At 34.3% G+C, this 22,747-nt stretch overlaps 1 protein-coding gene across 2 annotated transcripts in view; it reads right to left on the bottom strand.

The window, feature by feature from the left end:
• LOC114339116 (synaptic vesicle glycoprotein 2B) overlaps nt 1-22,747 on the bottom strand; it is a 99,744-nt gene that overhangs the window by 49,646 nt on the left and 27,351 nt on the right. The window contains exon 1 of one of the 2 annotated variants that reach the window (XM_050641517.1): nt 15,009-15,186. The exons of the other annotated variant lie outside the window; for it this stretch is intronic. The gene's annotated coding sequence lies outside the window, so the exon portion shown is untranslated. Of the gene's footprint in view, nt 1-15,008; nt 15,187-22,747 lie in introns of those variants that run through there. 2 annotated transcript variants of the gene reach the window in all.

The raw sequence follows: 22,747 nt of genomic DNA on the forward strand, positions 1-22,747 counted from the left end.
GTGTGAGACACTCTCTCACCTAAATTATTATAACGGTCCTCGAATACGCATTTAAAATGCTAAAGTGGGAAAATAGAGGAATAAAAATAGATTAGGAAATGCTCAATCATCTGCGTTTTGCCGACGATATAGTACTTATTACCGAAGATCTGGGATCTGGGTGAAGCACAATAAATGCTACAAGAATTAGAAAACGTATCTTCAACAATAGGTCTAAAAAAGAACCTCAGTCAGACCAAATTTATGACAAATTTAGTTCCCAGCGAACACCTAACCATCCAAAATCAAGTTATCGAGTTGACGGAAAAGTGCATATCTCGGCCGTGAAATCAGAATAAGCAAGGATAATCAGACCTGTGAATTTTAAACAACCTCTTTTAAATATAAAATTAACAATCTGGAAGGGTAGGGTAAAACTAAACAATGTCTACCTATTTATTTATTTGTGCATAAACATACGTAACTAATTATTTCTAGAAGCGGCACCGGTAAGTAATATATTCAATGGATATCTTGATTGCTACTTTGCAAATAATATTTTTGTTTTCATTTAAATAATACATATTTGGTAATATTCCAAATTACTTTTTTACTCAGTACAACATAAAAATTGCGCACCTACGAAAAATTCAGTCTTAATTTTATGTTTCCTTATCTTAAACTAAAGTTTACTTAATAGTTCATTAAATAAACAAAATCTTTATAAAACCCCACCTATGGTACAGAAAAATAGACGATTATGAAAAAGAAGGAAGAGTCTATCTATAGCCTTCTTTGGACGTAAAATATTTACGCATACACAATAATATATTCGAACAAAGGTATAGAGGAGAACGGCGCTATCATTTAGAAGCAAATTAACTATAAATGAAAATATCTGGCAGCAATTTTTCTTTATTTTAATAATTAATAATAAATAATATATTAGCTATTTATAAACAAAATTTTCAAGACTTCATAAGACAGTAAATAAAATGTTTGCAGTGAAGGTTTTCGTTATAGTTAATTAATCAGATAATATAAAACAAACAACAATATCTTGTAAACAAATAGTAAGTTATTTTTAAATAGAGTATATGCAAGGTCGGGTAACAAAGGGCCTGAAGAAAATTTAGACGAGAAGATTTAATAAATGAAGAGTGAAATTTTTATTAAAGCTAAATTATACTAATGTAGGATACATCAGATATCAGAGGAATTATAAGAATCATTAGAGGACGAATAAAGGGTCCCACAACTCTCGATTACAGATATAAAAAAGTGCAAAGAATTTAAATACCTAGGGACAGTCATAGCGAAGGAAGGAACATCGAAACGGGACATCCAGCGGAAAATACAACAGGGCTAAAATGTGGTAGAAACACTAAAACTCGTTACTTTGGTCTCCTAAAATTAGTTTACAAACCAAAATGACAATCTACAAGTCGGTTATAGAACCAATTTTGACGTACGGATCTGAATGTTGGCAAATGACGATGAAAGAGAAGAAAAAACTGGAAGTAGTAGAAATGGACTATGTAAGAAGAGCATATTGGATATCCAGACTTGATCACATCGCCAATGAAGAAATAAGAAGAAGGGGAAGGATTTACAATACCATAGATACAATATAATCCAAATAGCTTCAATGGTGCGGACATGTACTGCGATTGAATGATGCACGATGGCCAAAACAGGCCTTAAACTATGTTCCATGGAATAGAAGAAGGAGAAGAAGACCAGCATTAGAATAGAGAGAAGGAATGAATGGAATAATGAGAGATAGAGCCATAAATAAGGAAGAACGGACCGACAAAAAAGGTGGTCAAATAGATCTTAGATCAAACAAATTATATATACAGAGAGGTTCAAAATTATGGAATAAATTCATTTTTTTCGAGAATATGCCATCTTGGAGAAAAATCCCGAGACAGGTCGATTTTTATTTTTAAATTATGATTTTTTGACATATATGCCATAATAGTGATGTCATCCATTTGGGCGTGATGACGTAGGTAATCGATGATTTTTTTTTATGGGAATATGGGTCCTGTTGTAGTTCATTTGAATGATTATTCAATTCTCTATTCAGTAATATAAACATTATCATCATTTTTTATACAGGGTGGACAGAACAATAATTTTTGAATTAAATTATTTGACGCAAAAAGATGAATTTATGTAATGTATTTAACTTAAAATACATTTTACTGCTCTCAGAAAATATAAAAAAATGTTTACTTTATAAATAAACATTGCTTTTTCTTAAATTATTTGTTCAAACTGCCAAGAGGCAGGTGAGTGGCTGTTTAAAATTTAATTTAGGCGAAAAGCAATGTTCATTTATGAAACAGACCATTTTTTATTATTTTCTGACAGCAGTAAAAGTTGTTTTGAGTTCCAAAGTGGCATATTATTGAAAAAATAAATTCATTCCATAATTTTGAACCTTTCTATATATATATATATATATATATATATATATATATATATATATATATATATATATATATACTCAATCAAACTTATATGAAAGCACTATGTATTTGAAACCTGCAGCTTTTGGAGGTGTAAATATTTTAGTTGAAACGATAAGAAGAAAAGTTGCCGTGCCCGCCCAAGGACTACATAGCAGGAGGAAGTTACGGGATCCCGAGTTAACTCGGCAGCACAATATTGATCACGTAAATTGGTGTCTTCAACACCAAAACTGTAACATTAGAAATTGGAAAAGTGTGCTATTTTCACACGAAAGTAGGATGTGCAAAATCACATGATTTTGATGAAGAACGGAATGCCAGATTTGTTCATAAATATAAATGAGGAAGGGCCATGATGTTCTGGGGAGGAATTAGGATCGGTAAAAAAATCCTTTAATTTTCATCCAACTAACTTTAATAGCTCGCAGGTATGTTGATTTGGTTCTATAACCTGTAGTTAGGCTCCTGAGAGATGCGATGGAAGAAGATTTAATTTAAGATTAATTCGCTTGAAATAATAAAAAATATCAGATGATTCCATATAAGTTTGGTTGAGTGTATATAAATATAGATATAATCTGCAGGTAATTCCTAGAGACAGAGAAAAAAGATTTTATATATTTCATATGCGAGTCACAATAATCAAAAAAACGAATTATAAATAAGAATTACTCAACTACTTATGTTATTTCGGACGAAATTAACATGTTCATATTTATAATATGTTAATGAATTTGTATTTGTTAACAAAATATTCTCATCAAAGGTTTTTCAGTTCTTTTGACGTAGATATAGAATATTACGCGTAAATATCTCGTTTATATGGTTTTATACGATGGTATTGAAATGAAAATCAAACTCATAAATTGATTATTAGTAGATATATACGCAGTTGCGTATGTGTTCTATTAAAAATGTCAATAATTATTGGTCCCCTTGATTTGGCAGTCACATTCATGGATGCCTTCCTTCTCCATTGCTTCTTTATCTGTTCTCTAGGTTCTGGAAGGACGACCTCATTTTATTTTTTCAACTGAGACCTAATTCCATATTTTGTTGGCCATCTATTGTCATTCGTTCGTTCTAAATCGTCATACCACATCAGAATTTTCTATTTTTTCTATCAGATTACAAAATATATTTATAATTATAATAAATAATCATTTCGTTGTGAATCGAAACAAGAGCAGTATTACTTTAGTTAGTTCAGAGAGCGCCAAAAGTGCTCTAACTAGTTTCAACTCTTGTTAGAGTTTCTTCAGAGAGCACATATTTCGACGCTTGAAAGGTAAAATGTATAATACGCCACTTTTTGTAAAGTAGACTTTATATACCATTAGATTCAGTGAATTTTTCTACGTATGTATAAAGGGGATTTAGGCTGTTTGAACTACTTTTTTGGCGTATTAAACAATTTGTTTTTAGGATGGTTTTGAAAGCAGCTATATCTTATGCGCCAAATTTTAATACAAAAATATGTTATCAGTCGTATAATACACCCACCACGTTTGATTCTAGCAAATAAGCCAATTTTACTTTTAGGTATTAGAGCCTTAAAGTCATTTCATATGGCAGAATATTTTTGCATAGTGGTGCTTAAAACAGTTTTGTTTACATCAGTTAAGGGTACCTACAGGTGGCGTATTATACATTTTATCTGTTTAAAATAATATCAAGCGTGCTATATTATCCACTTCGAAGATGGTTTTTTCAAAGATATAAACTATTTCCAAACAAAATTTCAAACATAACATCAACACAGAAGTAAAGATTAATATTTTGCGAAAAACACTCATAAAAATATAAATTAGTTATGCCTGATAAGTAAATAACATTTTTTTTAAATTCTGACTTCACCTTCAGAAATTCGATTTTATGGTAGGTATTTGTACATGTACAGTGTGACCCAAAATGTTCGCGGCAAATGAGAAATGTTTTATTATAAATCTCTTAGAAATATTTCTTTCTGATAAAAGTTGGTGCTTAAGAGAATTTCAGTTTTGGCAATAAAACATTTAATTTTTATACACATAGTATTCTCATAATAAACTCAGAATTTAAGAGACTGACGAAGAAGATTGAGTTCAACTTTAATATTACTGATGTACTGATGTGTTTCTTATTGTTTTTGTCATGAACCTCACTTATTTTTTTCATAGAAATAAAGTATTTGCTAGTAACTTGAACTATTTCTTTTTGTTTTTTAATGTAAAATGTCTAGAATATCTAATAATTATGCAATAAATATAATAAAATAATATTAGAATTTAAACCGAGAATGACTTATATTTTTGTAATTTTACCAAAAGACACTTCTAATAGCTTGCTTGCACTCATAAGATAAATATATTATAAAACATTTCACCTTCTCATAAAATTACTCATATTTAGTAAATGAGCATGAGCCGTTTTCAGTTACCTGGTTATATAAAACATTATGCTTATAATACATTTCTCCTGATTGCATTCAAGAATCACTTTGTATAATGCGCCATTAATTTTAAAACTAGATAATATTTCTTTTAGAAATTTATACCATGAAAGCATTCTACTATAAAACATTTATATTCCTAAGATTTGTCAAGACAGTAAACTTACAACAAAAATTATAATTTTTTTTATAAAATTTCAAACTTTAAACGGTTCTCCTGTAAAATTCGTAATTGGCGTATTAGCAGTTTTATCTTTCAAACGTCGATTTGATTCTCTCTGAACAACTAAAATTATAGCTGTCAGGCTGCAATTATGGATTGCAAATTTTAGAAGCCACGAATGGTGTAACCAGATTAGTTCTGATAAAGTTTTATTTTTGGTATTGTTAATATAAAAGTAAAACTGTCGTTATTAGTTAATATTTATAATTCTTTTAATTTCACCATTTCTGATATAGTCTAGCCTTGAAATCTTGGCGCTTTGTCTTCTGTATTCCATTCTTCTAGCAGATCTTGCTAGTTTCTTCGCCAATTACCATATATTTATTTCGTCTCATATACATTTATTTTTAATCCCTATTTCTCGTATTTCTGAAAAAGTTTTCTTAGCACATATTGAGTCGTCGGTACTTGAATAACGTACTGTATCGTAGGTTTTCTCAAGGTGGATAAATGTTAAATGAATAGTTGACCCTCTTCCTATGGGTTTCTTTATATTTATAAGCTGTTGAATAGTGAATAAATATCCCGTATATACAACAGCGACCAGCATTGAAAGTGTTTTAATCTTCTGATTCTTTAACTTGTTCTACAATTCGGTATTTTAGATTGTTCAGGAAGCCTTACTACAGAACCTATTACTTTAATTCACCTGTAATTTTTGCAATCTTTCCTGATTACGACTACTTTCTTATAAATCAAAGATATGATTGCTCTATTCCATTTTTCAATATAAAAAATTAGCGATATAGTCACTGCAATAAAAATTTGATGCCTGCAGTGGGCAGAACATCAAAAAGCTATTCTGACTGACGTATTTTATCGGTGAAACCCGAGGGAATTAGACGAAGAAGTAGGCCAAAGTTGAGATGAAGGGATGGTGCAGATGAGGGTGCCAGGTTCGAGGAGGCTCAAATCGGGCCTTAGCACCAATAATGATAGTGATAATAGTGAGTCAGATAAGTCAGATGCAGATGAGGGTGCCAGGTTCGAGGAGGCTCAAATCGGGCCGTAGCACCAATAATGACAGTGATAATAGTCAGAAAAGAAGATTCTCATTAGAGTAAAATCAAAAAAATGTGTAAAGGAAGAACAGCGAGGGAACATGAAAGAAAAACAGAAACCTTCAAGAGAAGATATCGAATTCCTATAACCTCGAATATAATAGACGTCTGAAAAAAGAAAATAAAGAATGCATTTTAAAATAATTCGCTCTAAAACGAAATTAAGAGGCATTTTATATTTCAGTTTGTTTAGAGAGGACCATAAACGTCCTTACGTACGTTTCACTCTCATTAGAGACGCATGAGATGCAGAAATAGCTATCTGGAGATGGTGGTCCAACTCTGAATCAAATACAAACAGAAACTGCCTTTTGCTTTTTCATCTTTACTCAGATTTGAGTACCAGAAACTGTCTTTCGGCCCTTTTCACAGACGAAAAGAATGCAAATACGTGACCGTGTCCTTTATTCGCTTTCTTCTATATTCGTCGTCTCTGTGTTTATATACATATTGTAAAAGCCAGAGATACGGGATGTAGCTAGAAAGCAGTTTCTTAACGAAAAGTCTTGGATTTAAAATATTATTTATTGTTTTTATTTCACTTATTTTAATTGTTTAATTGTAGTAAACTTTGTATCTAGGGCTTTTCGTCTTCCTCGTTTTACGAGAGATGTCGCTGTTTTGCGTCTTAAAGGTGGAATCATTGCCTCACGGTGATTTCTCTTAAATAGGCAGGCTGTTGATATTTGGTTTATTCTACGTTCGACGCTTGGCAAGGAGGAGTCACTGTTATCACACTCTTCTTCAAAAAAGCCAGTAGAAAAGCATTTATGCTTGAAAACTCGTAAAAGTTAGTACACGAGTATAAAATCAAGATCATCCTAAAAATCAACAACCAACCAAGTAAAAAAGCAGCAATAATAATAAAAAATAAAAATACCACAGGGAGTGGCTGTTATAGCGTGCTGTAACGGTCACTGTTCAAAGTAAGTGAGGCATCGAAAACACAAACTAGGTGAGTTGGGTGTAAGTCGAAACGTCTTCTTGGGTAGTGGTTTAGGGGCAGCTTGCTGCTTCTGGACATCCCTTGGGGGCGTTTTAGATAGATCGCGTGGTCCGAGGCGCTTGGCGAGCGCTACCCCTCTTCCTCCGAAGGACAAGACATACTTCGAGCCTAACGAGGTTCTCTCGTTGCCGGTTTTTTGGTGAGTCTGCCACTGGCTAGGAGGAAAAGGGTAATAAAATATCCGCTCTTTCAATAAATCAGTCCCACAGAAATCATACCACGAGACAATCCAGGCCCCTGAGATGGAGAACACATCGTCTCAGGGGACTCACCCTCTCAATCTCAATACCATTGCTAATCTCTGCGACCTAGAGTCACTAAGCCAAACAAGCGAAGATGCTCGCTATATTTCCGACCTCCAGGCACAGCTGGTAGAAGCGGCCGAGAGGTACCCAGGAGTTGTCCCACGACTTCTCAAAAATATCAGCGCAGCCCTTCCAACGCCATCCGAAGCCTCCGACGACTCAATGACTCAGTCGGAGTATAACTTGGCATTCCCGGGGTTGTCACCTGTCAGAGAGTCCGTAGGGTCGGAGGGTGATGCTTCGGATGTCGAGTCTAATACTCTCGACCAAAGTCTACCCAAGAGGCCAATCACTCGCTCTATGTCGGTTGAGTCCGTTCTCTCCTCTGGCTTGCCCTTTCAGGCGCAGAGTAAGAGGAAGAGGAAGAACCGCAAGAGAGCTAATAGAGCAAAAAAAATAGACACGCAGGCAGTTGCCAATGTAGAGGTTGCCACAGCCTCCATTCCCGCATCTGACTCAGCATCCACTGTCGCTCGGGTTCCTTCGACCCCAGCTACTCATCTCGCTCAGGTTCCTTCGACCTCAGCGTCCACACTCCCTACCAGTTCTCCTGCTAAGCAGCCTACAAGCTACCACTATAAAATCTTAAACATTCCGCAGGTCTATGATACCCAGAGGAAGTTCAGCCAACTGGTTAACACCAGGGAACTTCTTGCTGGCGTATTGATCAATGCCAAATTGGTCCTCAAGGACCACCTAGCTTTCATCGAGACCAATCGACAGATTGATCTCAGATCTACCACCAAAAGGCTCCAGGAGAGAACTGGGGAGCCCACAATAGTTATCGAGCCCAAAGGCTCTCGTCCTCCCCGTTCTGCCCAACCTCAAAGTACTCATAAATTGTCAGAGTTCCAAGTAGTCATGACTGACATAGACCCAGAATTAACCAAAGAGGAAATCAGCCAAAGCCTCAAAGAAGTGGATTTTCCCTTCAACAAAATCCACCGCATAATTTCCAGAAGGACGAATCAACCCACGAGGCTAGTCCGGCTGTACCTCGACTCCGAGGCGCATTTCAAAATGGCCCTTGCTAAAGGCATCTGCATAGATAGCCTGATAAGGAGCTGCGAAGCGCCTAGGACCTTTGCCATCGCCCGACCGACCTCCAAATATTGTAGCCGATGCTACAAAAGCGGTCATGACATCTCCGAATGCGAGCAACGCCGTGTGGTCTGCCCTAACTGCGGGGGCGGAGACCACAAGGCAGCCGAGTGTCCAAGTCTAAACAACCCAACCTGCCCTAATTGCAAGGGTAAACACCCAGCGTGGCACCCTAGCTGTCCTAAGAGGCAGGAGGAGCCACGCACCGTAAAAGAATATAAACCTCTTGCTGTCGAGAGGAGGTCACCATCTGCGACACTGAGTGAAGAGCTCAAAATCATCCTTCAATTTACCACCACGTTACTTCTAAACGTGCTCCCTGATCGTAGGGACATCATTGGTAAATACTCCTCTGAGCTCTCCTCTGCCCTCTTCGGCAACTCAATGGTGCCACACAATAGGAACAACAGGTTAGAAATAACCTTTGTTCCTAACAACTAAATTTCCAGTCACATTCAACTGTGTAATAGGTACAATCAACTGTCAGGGTATTGGTAGGAAAAGAGCCCTAATTAAACACCTACTTCTAGATAACAACATCCAAATTCTCTCCCTAACCGATACCCGATGCAAATCTACACCAAATTTTTCAGGATACACATCCTACCATATTTCTAAAAGCCAGGTCAGTCACGGAAATGGCTTACTCATCCACAATAGCATACCTACCTCCCCTCACATCCTTCCCCCACATATCCAATTTCCTGACATCGATTTCCTGGCAGTTGATATACATGTACAAAATAATAACATCATTACGATAATCTCGTACTACAAACATCCAGATCAGCCCCTTTCCAACCTGCTAGTAGAGTACTTTTCATCTCTAAATGCAGCAGTGTTAATGGGCGATTTCAATAGCAGACATACCCAATTCGGTGACACTTCCACAAATGCTTCAGGCAGAGAACTATCCAACATGCTTCTCGATCTGCCCATTTTCCGAGTCACAAATGAAGATGTCACGTTCTTCAGTCACGTGGGGATGTCCATCATTGACCATATCTTGTGTACCAATACACTATTTGATCTGGTTGATGATGAATGTACCACAGCTGACTCAATAACCTCTGACCACCTTCCATTGCTAGTCAAAACTAGCTTCACAGAACCTCCTCAACCAAGAGCTGCAATATATAAACGAGATTATCGTAAAGCTAACTGGGATCTTTTTCAAGATTACGTCAGCCATAATATTCCTCAGTTAGGTGAAATGTCGACTATTAACGATGTTGACACAGGGATCTCACAAATTGAAAGTCTTCTACAAGAAGCTTCCTCCCTAGCCATTCCAATCACAAGATACAATCCATATACTCCAACTCTACCTCCGAGAATAATCGCAAAAATCAAAATAAAGCGACGATTAATCAGAGAGTATAAAAGATTCAGAGACCCCCTTATCAAAACAGAATACAACCGACTCTCGGCTTCCATAAGACTTGAGGTAAACAGGCTGAAACAACTACAGTGGATGCGTGTCACCTCTGGTCTGGATTACCGAGACGGTGGTAAATTCTGGAACAACTTCAAAATCCTAACAAGGCAAAAATCTAAACCACATTCACATCTCATTGTTAACGACATCATACTAAATAATCCACAAGATAAGGCTGAGGCTTTTAAAAGCTCACTTCAGTCAGTCTTTATCACTCCCAACAACCCCAACTTCGACGAGCGACACAGACGTACTGTCGAACTGAGAGTGGAAGATATACTCGAAACCCCCATCCAGCACATGGCAGCTTACCCTCATCCGATGGTAGCTCCTGTGCAGGATGAAACCGTCAGGCAGATGTGTAATTTTGGCAAAAACACATCTCCTGGCCCTGATGGTATCCACAGAAGATGCCTCAAAAAACTTCCTGAGAGTATTATCCCGCTGCTTACACAAACAATCAATGCCTGCCTCAAGCTGTGCTACTTTCCAGCCTCATGGAAGGTAGCCAGCACTGTTATGATTCCCAAACCGGGAAAACCCCCCACCAGCACTGAATCCTATAGACCAATTTCTCTACTCAACACTCTAGGTAAAGTCTACGAGAGGATCCTTAAGGAGAGACTCGTAGAATTCCTAGATGCCAATCATCTTCTTCCCACTTTTCAATTTGGATTCAGAACGGAACATTCCACGCGAAATGCATTGATTGAAGCAGCCACCTTCATCTCCCAAGCAATTAACGAGCGTCAAAGACACGCAATAGGCATATTCCTAGATGTCCAAAAGGCTTTCGACCAAGTCTGGCATGCCGGACTGATTGAAAAATTACGCCGTTTTGGACTGCCAATAACTTTTATCAAAATCATACACTCCTATCTCTCAGATCGAACAGTTCGCGTCAAAGTCGCAGAAGTATTATCCACCTCTTTCACTCCACAAGCGGGAGTGCCACAAGGCTCAGTACTAGCCCCAATATTATACACAGTCTACAATAGTGACGTTCCCAAACCAGCTAGACAATCCGAGTCAGTCCTACTATTTGCAGATGATACTGCCCTTCTCACCGCAGGCTCTTCAAGGGGCACTCGTGTAGAGCCCTCTGTATTCGAAAAAGCACAAACATTGCTGGACAAAATGGTCAGATGGTGTAACAGGTGGAGAGTAACGCTCAACGCCACGAAAACCCAGATGATCGCCTTCAGACATCCTAATAGCCGAAACTCCTTCGTGGAGGCTAGGATAGTTCTCCAGGGAGAGAGACTCGAATATCGTCCTTCGGTGGTCTATTTGGGAGTTCATTTCGACTGGACTCTCAACTGGAACACCGACGTTACAAACACCTTAAACAAGGTAAGGAAGAGAGCTCGTCTCCTGGGAGCACTTTCGGGAAGGTTTGGAGGTACGTCCAGCAAAACACTTGTACACACGTACAAAACATTCATAAGACCTATAATCGATTACAGATCGTGCCTCTATACGCTGCTAAAACCACGAGCCAACAAAAGAATAGCTGCCACAGAACGCAGGGTTCTGAGGAAGTGCCTGAGGAAGGGAAGGATGTATCCATCTGTACTAGTACATCCACTCGCTAAAGTCCCCAAAATTGTCGACAGAATCAGTTCTCTCGGCAGCAAGTACACAATGCGCGTCATCAACGGCTCTAACATTAGAGCCAAAAATATCCTAAAAACACCTTGCAATAGGCGCGGTTTTAGACTCACCGGGATTCCCAAAAACAAAGTTCCGTTCCCTCCGGCTAAACTTCTTCAATTAGCTAGAAACGAACTTCCCGATGAGTTCCACGAAATACTAGAAAATACTCCCCTACTATATCGCAGGTAACCAAACTGCATCCCAAACGCTGAATCCAAGAGCCGTTCCACTAGTGACAGCTACCTTCGCTGCTTGGCAGGTACCTAACGCAGAGATTAGCAATACAGAACATAGCATACTTCTTCTCGCTCGCTCCAGCTAACCCAGCACTAGCAAAAACCACTGTCTAACCCCACACTTCTCTACAACACGTTACTCTTTCGGAAACAACCATGTTCCACACACTCCCGGAAAAAAAAAGGGGAACTCCAGTACCCTGAAGAGGCTTAAGCCTAAACGGGGATATAAACAACATGTCTTGATTGATTGATTGATATTTGGTTTAGAGTTTAGAGTTGTGACTGCATAGCTCCACCGTGGACGCATGAAATGCAGAAATAGCTATCTGGAGATGGTGGTCCAACTCTGAATCAAATAAAAACAGAAACTGCCTTTTCCTTTCTCATTAGAGATCTTCAGAAGGTGTATGGTTACCTCTGGTTACTTATATAATTCTTATAATTTATTAATCTTTGTTTTTTGACAATTTTATCCGAACAGTTACCTAACGTTAAAACATTCCATCCAGTATGATGACGTATACAAGGTTTCTTTAAAATATGATTCTCTGAAAAAGTTCATAAATATAAATATAAATTTTGCTTCCTTAAATCGTAAATAAACAAACAATCAATATTCATATATTATGAGTAAATAATCTTTGTATGGATAGTTAATTGATTACGCTGAATAGTGACCTTCTAGTTCAAAACACAGAGGTTTAATTAATCACAACTTTCACGGTGTGGAAAATAGACATGAGATTGTATCATTTGCATTGACCTTACAATTATTTAGAATAAGATTTCATCTCCGATTGTAATTTCATTTTTAAAACAATAACAAAAATTTGGCTTTTCAAGTTTGAAATGAATACCATAACGGTTGTTTCTTAGTTCATGTTCAAGAAAGTTACAATTCACAACGAAAAACTTTATAATGAGGAAAATAGTAAGATAGTTAGATATTGGCATTAATGAAGTTATAAAAAAGTAAATAGGAATAAAACAAGTACAAGTTTTTGTTGTATAAAAGAATAATAAATTTATTCACATAATCAATGAAGTCTATTCGAAAATTGGGTCAGGCCCTCAGTCCCGAGCACTTCATGAGTGAGGAGATTGTGCTAAGAATCCTCCAGTCAGCCAATAATGCCCCAAAAAAGGCAAATATTATTCAAGAAACAACACGCCTGAGTATAGGTATTTTAAAAGTTCGATGGCCAAATTCTGGAGTTACGATTATAGATTAAACAGAACAGAAACAGAAATGGCATAGCCATAATAGTAAAAAAAATATGAAATTTTTTTTTTAAGAAACGCTTTTCTTTAGTTACGAGTGACTAAAATTAAAAATATAGAGCAAACAAATAAAAAGCAAAAAATAAAAAAAAATCAAACTCGAAGGATTATTAAAAAAAACGGTTAGACAGATTAAATATACAAAAATCTCACATATTCGTTAAAAATTGAAAAAATCTAACACATTCGTTAAAGAAAAGCGTGGGGCGCGTATTCGTCGAATAAACGGTTTGAGGATAGATACTTTTTTACTTTTCGCGCCCCACGCTTTTCTTTAACGAATGTGTTAGATTTTTTAAATTTTTTAACGAATGTTTGAGATTTTTGTATATTTAATCTGTCTAACAGTTTTTTTCGAATAATCCTTCGAGTTTGAATTTTTTTAATTTTTTGCTTTTAGTTGATTTTTTTTTATATTTTTAATTTTAGTTACTCGTAACTAAAGAAAAGCGTTTCTTAATTTTTTTTTTTCATATTTTGTTATCTTTTACTTTTTAGTGTTACACTTTTCAAACATTAAAATATATCGTCATGTTTAAAAAAAAGGATGTATATGATAGACACATTTTTTGCATTTATTTCAACATTTGATACATACATTGTACATTTTCTGTAATTTCTTCATACATTTCTTAAATCAAAATCATTATTTACACCTATTACAGTTTTCGCAGTCTTTTCATCTCATAGGTCACAGAAACACACTTGTTTATAAATGACCGTTGAATATGTTTAAGGGTTCGTAACAAACTTTGAATTAATACGCCAAAACGAATTCTAACGTTAATTGTAGCACGAAACGTCTCTACCGGTGGTTTTTCTAAGACTACGTTAAAAACACGAATTTTTTGAATTCGAGTTTTGTTTCATATCGTATTGATATTTGACACGAATAAGCGCCGATGTTTATATAAACAAAGATATGAGCGTTCAAAATCGTCGCCACTTAGGATGTTTAATGTTTATAAACATGATGTACAAACATCATGAATACATACATTTGAAACTTTATTGTTTATTTATGAAGCATAACGTAAACAATTAACGTAAAAAGTGAAATTATGTATAGCTCATATAATTAGCTACAATCTGTAAAAGTTTCAAGTTTATATATTGTAAAAAACAAGAAAATTTAAGCATTTTCCATTAAAATGGTTTTTTTCATTTAAACAATTAATAAACATAATTTTTTTATTTACTATTCGTGTATTGTTCCCGCGAATGCATATGTCTGCAAATTTTCATTCATTTGCATTGAAGAAAAGGCAGTCAAATTAACGTCTAAAGATTTGACCCAAACGATTGAACTAAAGAAAAGCGTTTAAAAAGGAAAATCGCTATATCATTTACGCCCATATCAGAAGGAGTTGTGTTATTAAAGATTAATTTAAGTTCCTTTTAATATAAACATCATTCAGGTCTACACACCGACACCAGAATGTACTGAAGAAGAAATAGAAAATTTCTATCAGACTTTACGGATACCTTTACTCCATTCATACTCATTCAAACAAAGATGTAAAAAGATTTCTATCAAGAAGTTAAGAAATCCAGAAGTTACAAATGTAAAGTATTCCTAGATACCTACTGGGTCTTTATGATGAAAAAATAATTTAATGAAAAACATATTGATTAGATTACAGTCTTTATCATTTATTATTTAAAATAATATATACGGTGCAATAAAACAATAAAAATTGTCTTTTTACCAAATTTAAATAGTTTTTATGACTTAAAAGAACTATTATCTTTTACAAAAAAAATAATTCAATGTGTTTCTAGCGTTTATAAAATTTTAAAAATCTTACTTCATTGAAGAGCCAAGAAAAATCCGTAAAAAATAAGATAACGATGAAACGTTGGTCAGTTCTTTTTGTCACAAACGAAGCACATTTCACAAAATTTAAAATATTGATCACGAACAACGGATAATGATAGTACGGTAGTCAAAGAGTGGTACTGTGGTACTAACAACACCTTTCGCTAATGCTGGCGGACGGACTGATACTACTGTTGATATTTGTGTACGATAAAACTATATACTGCAGCTAAGTGTTTGTTTATATTTTTGTTTCAAGTGTGAAACTGTCTAGAGGTGCACCGATTTGTTTTTTAACCATTTAATGAATCATCGATTGATTTGTGAATGTCTTATTTGGGAGGAATTATACTACCACTGTTATTCTTCTTTTATTGTCACGGGACTACTAAAATCTTCTCAATTAACTGTGGTGTATAACATTTTTTACTAATACAATATTTTTGTTTCCATAAAGACTTATATGGAAAGTTTCCGTATGAGACACTTTAAATAGTGATTCAGTTTAATTTATAATATTATAATAATACTGCACACTAATGGTAAAATAATATCCAAAGAAATAAATACTTAAAAATTTTCAAAACTCTATAAAGAATGGTACAAAAAATGGAATATTTTTTTATTAATAGATTCTGGGAAACCATATTATCAAATTTTAAATATTTTCTTGAAACCTTATATTTTGAAACAAACACAAATAAAATATTTTTAATTTTTCTTTTTCCGTTTTCCACAATTATTCATTAATTAAAAAGTAAAATGCTAAAAGAAAATGCTTCTTTCGGTAGAATAAACGAAAAAGTTGCCCAAGAACTACAAAAAAATAAAGAAATATCTAACAGTTTCATCATCTTTGGCTTTTACAACTCTTTTTAAAAGTCTTTGCCGCGTTTACTATTGTCTTCCATCGGTTACGATCCTGTGCTAATATTTCTCATGGTCTCACTTCCATCTTCTCCAGGTCTTCTCTGACTGCATCTTCCACCTTTTTCTAGGCCGTCCTGCCGGTCTTCTACCGTCTGTTCTTTCCCAAAACACATTGCTAATCAGTCTGTCGTCATCATTCCGTACCATGTGGCCTGCCCATCTTATTCTATTGACTTTTATGGATCTCATGATATTTCTCTGTCCGAAGAGTCTCTAATTCATTGTTGTGTCTGCTCCTCCATTCATTTGTCACACAGTCCCTACAAGGACCATATTTATATAACTCGCAGGTTTTTGCGTTCCCATACTAATAGTTTATTGATTTCTTTCTTTCTCAACGTCCATGTTTCACTTTCGTATGTCACTGCTGGTCGTATTATGGTTTTGTTCATTTGGATTTTGACACGTCTTAAGAGAAGCTTTTGCCTTATTAGATGTTGAACGCCAAAGAAAGATTTATTCCCTGCCAGTATTAGTACTTCAACCTCCCGTTTTCCTTTGTTGTCACTGGTAATTGTTGTTCCTCGCTCGGTATTTCAATTCTTTGACCAGCTCAAAGTTATGATCGTTTGTGTTAATGTTTTTTCTTATTCGCTGTCGTTCCTTTCTTGATACGACCACGTATTTAGTTTTTTATTTGTTTATTTTCTGGCCTACGTTTAGTGTTGCTTCTTAAAAGTTAGAAACTATATCCTTAACTTCCAGTGTTGTCTGAACTCCTCAAGAAAACTAGGTAATCTCTCAAAGTGAAGATGATTTACCACGATTGCTGCAATAATTTAATATAACCGCCAAAACATGTTACTTTCCCTCAAAATTACAAAATGTATGGTTATAGCCGCAAAACTACTCAGATGTAAATTGGAGCTGGAGGGTCAGATAATAGAACAAGTGATGGAGTTTAAATATCTAGGTATCGCACTATATGGCTACGTAAAGCTCGAAACAGAAGTGGAAGATCAAGTGAATAGAGCAAGGCAGAGCCTGAGGTTGCCTGAATGAAACAATATATGGAAAAATAAAAATATTGGTAAAGAAATAAAAGGCAAAATTTAGACAACAGTCAGACCTGAAATAGACAGAACAAAAAGAATGCTAGAAACAGCAGAGATAAAAACCCTTAGAAAAATCTATTGTAAGATATAGGACAGAGCGATAAGTAGGGGTATACGAAGGAGATGCAAAGTGGTCAATATCAACGCTTGGGCGAGAAAGAGAAGAGTAAAATATAGAGATATTATTATGAATTAGGATGAATAATTCATTTCATGAAAGTTTTTATTCTCATAAATAGAATAACTGAACGGTCATTATGATGGTGGTGATTATGACTATGAAAACATGTTCTAATCCTATACAAGGAAAATATAAATAAATTTCTTACAATTCTAATACACGTGTTACGTTTTACCCGAGTATTTTAATTCACGGTTCTGTTCATGTGAAAATGCATTGTTATTCTATTACAAATGTATATTATTTGATTATATGACATTAGGTAAAAATTAGGATAGGAGAAATTCCTGCTTAAAAATGGTTGAGCCTCCTTTTTTTTTTAATACAGTGGAACCTCGATAATTCGGATTAATAGCGACCGCGGCCGATCGAGGTTATCGAAAGTCCGGGATAGACGGAGAATGGTAAAAATGGTAAGAATGGTAAAAATTAATAAAATACGGTATACTTACAGATAAACTCAATTATAATTGCAAAACATGAAATACATATACACAGTACATCTAAATTCCGTACAGTTGTCTACAGTATTGTTTATTTCTTGGCAAGAAACTCAGCCAAAGTGAAAAAAATGTTAGTTTTGTCTGATGAAAATCGGTCCGAGTTAGCCGGACTTCCGAGTTATCGGGGGCCGACCTATCGGGGTTCCACTGTAATGGAATGCTTTAATGGCAATGTTTAAAGTAACCTAATTATAGTAGGTAAGTGAAGTATTCTTGAAAATAATTATTATTATTAACTAGTTAATATAAAGAATGAGACAATATCAACCATTAATGTGCAACTTACGATGATGAAGAAGCTTGAAGTATGAAGAAAAATTCTGTTTTTTAGAAGTCAAGGAAAGGGTACCAATTAAGCGAAATGTGGGAAGACGAAGAATATCCTAGCTTAAAAACTTGAGGGAATAGTTGACTGCAGTGCTGCAGAACTATTTCGAGCGGCAGTCAATATGGTCCGCATAGCCATGATGATTTCCAGCCTTCAATAGAAGATGGAACTTGCTGAAGATAAAACAAATTCTAAAAAGGCGCATATTATTGTTATTCAAGAAGACCCTTTCTCAATTAAACAAATTTCAAACAAACAAATATTGAATAGAGAATTGAATAACCTTTCAAATGAGCTAGTACACGACCCCTATTCGTATTTAAAAAAAATCATCGACTACGTCATCATGCCCAGGTAGATGATGTCACTAGTATGATATATATATGCCAAAAAATTAATAAAAATCGACCTGTTTTGTTGTCTCGACTTGTTGTGTCAAGCCATTCTCGAGAAAATAAATTTATTCCAACCTAAACGTCCTCACTGTATAATCGATATTCAATTAAGCAATTTATTCCAACGTTAAATAATGTATTTGGCCTCTTTTTCGAAATAAAGAAACTCTTAGGATGATATTTCTTAGAATATCATAAATTAGTTCATTTCAAGCATGTCTTTAGTGTAGTATTAAAGAATGTTTGCATTTAAAAAAAAATTTGATAATTTTTAATATTAAAAAGTTTCTGAATATTAATTTAACTAAAAAATATGTTTTGAGATATCTAATTAATGTAGGTGCCTTTACTAAAAATTTTTAGAAATTTGTAGTATAACATAACAAAATTATTTAAATCACTTCAGGTGTTTTGCCTTGAGCTCTTTACAGTTTCATTGATATCGCTATATTTTTGACAAATAAGTAGGTACGTAAGCGTCCAAAGTTGAACAGCCATTTTTTTTGTCTCTTTTGCAATAATTTTATATACAAACAATGTAATTATTTTCTAAAATTGTTGTCTCTTCTACTTATTATGTTAGTCTGTGAGTCATTGGATACTGGTTTTAAAGAACCTCGGTAACCCAAACTGCAAACAATGATTTGACATAAGTTCCAAATATATTGAAAGAGGGAAATCCCCCAGTTTTGAAATAAACAAATAAAACCCAAAAGAAGTATTTCAACAACATTTTTTATATCGTCTTTTATACATTTATATGGAAATTATTAACGTCTTCTATTTCACTCAAGAGAACCTTGTCCAACAAAATATACAATGGACATCATAAGGCAACTTGAAAAGGATTACTCGTTGAAAAACTGGTTGTTTTTGACAATTATTTGAACTGCTTCATTGACGTAATATTTCGTTTAGTGAATTATAAGGCTTTTTTCATCTTTATTTTCTTTAATTTTTTCTAAATTTTGTTTTAACGTAGAAATTTAATAAGACCTCCATTTATCAACAACTAAACCAGCCTGGCATTTTGATGGAACAAAATTGTTGTAAATTGGAGACCGTGGGAATATAAACGAAGTAATAATATTAAATATATCCGATAACATTTTATCTATCACAAAAAAGAACACGTTTAATAATGTCCTTACGTTTCATACATGTAAACAAATTATTTATAGATTAATCCGCTACTACTGATCTATTCTCTATTTGTTTTAAGCAAATAAACCAAAAATATTATTTGTCTTATAACATCTCTAGGTGACGTCTTTCTTTTGTTAGGAAAACTAAAATAGTATTTCTTTGATTATACAATTAGGCAGCCAAAGTTCAGTGATAATATTAATAGAACAACAAAAGTTTAACAAAAGCATTGACATTAAAATTTGTTGTACAGATTCTTGTGTAAGTGTAGTGTAAAAATAGCGAAATCTGAAGATACACATAGGATATGTCATTATTGGTCTTACACATTAATAAATTATTATATCCATTTAGAGAACAAAAAGATCCAAATATTAATGATTATTTCATTCATAGGAGATTCTGACCAATAGAAAGCTACAGAAATCTGAATTAAATCGATAATTTTTGATAATTGCCCGTCGTTAAGTATATTACGTCAGATGTCCTTCGTTTGCTACGAGAAAATACATTCAGTGACATTAATGAAAATTAATGTTTTAAAAATTATAAAAGTGATGACTTTCAATCGTCAAATATTTATAAAAACTTTGCGTTTAATTGTACCAATTTGTACTTACATAAATAAATTACAATAAAATTTTGGTTTTGAACAGTTTTATTCATGAAATAATCGCAACAAATTGCACTCGAACACCAAAATTAATATAGAATTTTAGAGCTCTTGTGCAATTACTACTGAGAACTTAATATGGTCCACCTGATGGACCCAAAACTGTCCATGGTACTAGATCAGGAGTCTTTGGGCAGACATGTACTTAATTATTATAATAAATTTCACAGTTTAGCAGAGTTTCCCAAACTTTTTTCTCTCGCAGACCCCTTGTCATTTTTTTTTAATTTTAGATCGACCCCCTGCTATTCACTTTGAAAGATTAAAGTTTCTAAATTAAATTTAAATCAAAATAGAGTAACTCTCAAATGAAAAAAACTAAGCAAAATATTTCATTCATTTCAATAAAAAAACATTCATTTAATGTGAGGGTGAACTAAATGATTTAATAATAAATTATCAACATTTTTGGCGTTCATTTATTTCTTATTGCAATTCTTATTTATTTTTAATGGCAATGATTTGGATTTTCAAATTTCCTCGGTTAATGATGTCCAGTTTTTTTTATCAGATTTATAACACCGTTAAAACCACTTTATAGTTGGAAACGCAAGTAAGCAATTAAAAATTTTAACGCGGCATTCCACATACGGGATAAGTTTCCATATGTTTCTAAACTCTACCTTAAGTTTTTCGTTGATGATTTTTCCAATCAATTCCTCTTGTAATGTAATTCAATGTCACCCAATGGATTGCGGATCCATCGATATAGACCACTTTGGGAATCACTGGTCTAGCTCCTAGGTTAATATACAACTGTGTTTCAGTCGAAAGTTTTTGTTAGAGGAAAAGATAATTAACATTTATACAGACAGCCAAGCGACTATTGTGACAGTAAAGAACCCACTCATCAAATCAAAACTACAAATATTTTCTCAACAACTTATCAAAAGATAATAAAGTGTCTTTAAATAAGTTCAGGGTTATAAAGACGTGCATGGAAATTAAAGAGCAGATTTGTTGATAAAACAAGGCTCGAGAGAAACCTTTGTAGACCCAGAACCATTCTGTGGCATCTCCAAAGAGGCTACAAAAATCGTGGCTCAGAAGTGGCTGATAAGAAATCATCAAAAGAAATGGAGAGCCACTCAAGGCAAATCCAGACTAGGAAATAATCAAAAATATTGATAAAAAACTCTCTGATATTTATTGAACTTCAATCAACGGCCACCGAAATAGTGACTGGCCATTGTTGTTTAAGAAATACAGTATACAAACTAGGTAAGGTAAATGAATTGTGGTGCAGAAAATGCGAAATGGAAGAAGAGACTGCATATACATTCTATGCCATTGCAATGTGCTAAGCGATATGAGGCAGAAATTGAAACAACTGAGGATTGAACCAGAAAAGATCCTAAAACTACCAATAAGGAAACTGTTGGCCTTCGTTGAGACCACAGGACTTATTAGAGTTTAATAATTGAAAAAACAAGGTCTTATCACCAAGTGCCAAAAATTAGAGTCTCGCCTGAACTAAGAAAAAGAAGAAAGAGATCCTGAAAGTATATCCTCATGAGATAATTTGCCAGAGGCACATGTGTCCAAATAATTTAAGTAAAATTTCAATCGTCCAACGATAGATAATCTCATCGATATAAAAGCCCGCAATATCTAATTGATTTTGTAAATATACAGGCAAATTGGTAAAACTACAACATAACAGTTTTCTAATATTTCTAGGTATAATATTGCTCTGTTCCTAATTGAAGACGTATTAACGTATCTGTGGATTTGTTTAATGATAGTTAACACTAACTACAGGGAGAAATCAGTATTGAATTGACGTCAATGTGGATTTTCTATTATATAAATATTCGCAGTGTCAATTATATTTGTCAGTATAAATTTAGGATGTAAGGTAATAAAATTACCACAATTTTTGGTAATCAAAAATAGATCTGCAAATATACTAGATGATCAAGGTAGATATAAAAATATACAAAATTAAAGAACAATGTATCCTAAGTGTGTTGAAAGAAGTAGCTTTTATCATTATTGTATTAAAATAGTTTTTTAGTTTTAGCATGAGTTTTTTTGCTATTTGAGGCATTAAAAAAGGAAAATCAAACAAGAAAATTCTATAAAACTCTTAATAATGAAAGAAACGAATTCAAACCAAGCCTCAGACTATGTAAGGATAAGGAGGGGCATATACTCAATACAAAAGAAGAAGTATTGAAAAGGTGGGTAGAATACCATAAAGAACTACTGAAGTAGAAGATCCAAATCAACCACCCCCAGGAGCAAGCAACAATACACGATTAGATCCACCAATTCAAGAAGTACGGGATGCAATAAAAAACCTAAATAATAATAAATCTCCAGGAAGTGATGGTATACCCTCGGAACTTATTTAATGTGGAGGTACTACTCTGACTAATCAAATATAAAAAATAATACTGAGGGCCTGGAATGAGGAACAAATCTCGGAAGAGTGCTGTATTGGAATCGTTTGCCCGCTACACAAAATGGGTGATCAATTGGAATGTAGAAACTATAGGGGAATAACCCTCCTTA

Source organism: Diabrotica virgifera, chromosome 10 (genome assembly GCF_917563875.1).
Source record: "Diabrotica virgifera virgifera chromosome 10, PGI_DIABVI_V3a".
Lineage (NCBI taxonomy): Eukaryota > Metazoa > Arthropoda > Insecta > Coleoptera > Chrysomelidae > Diabrotica > Diabrotica virgifera.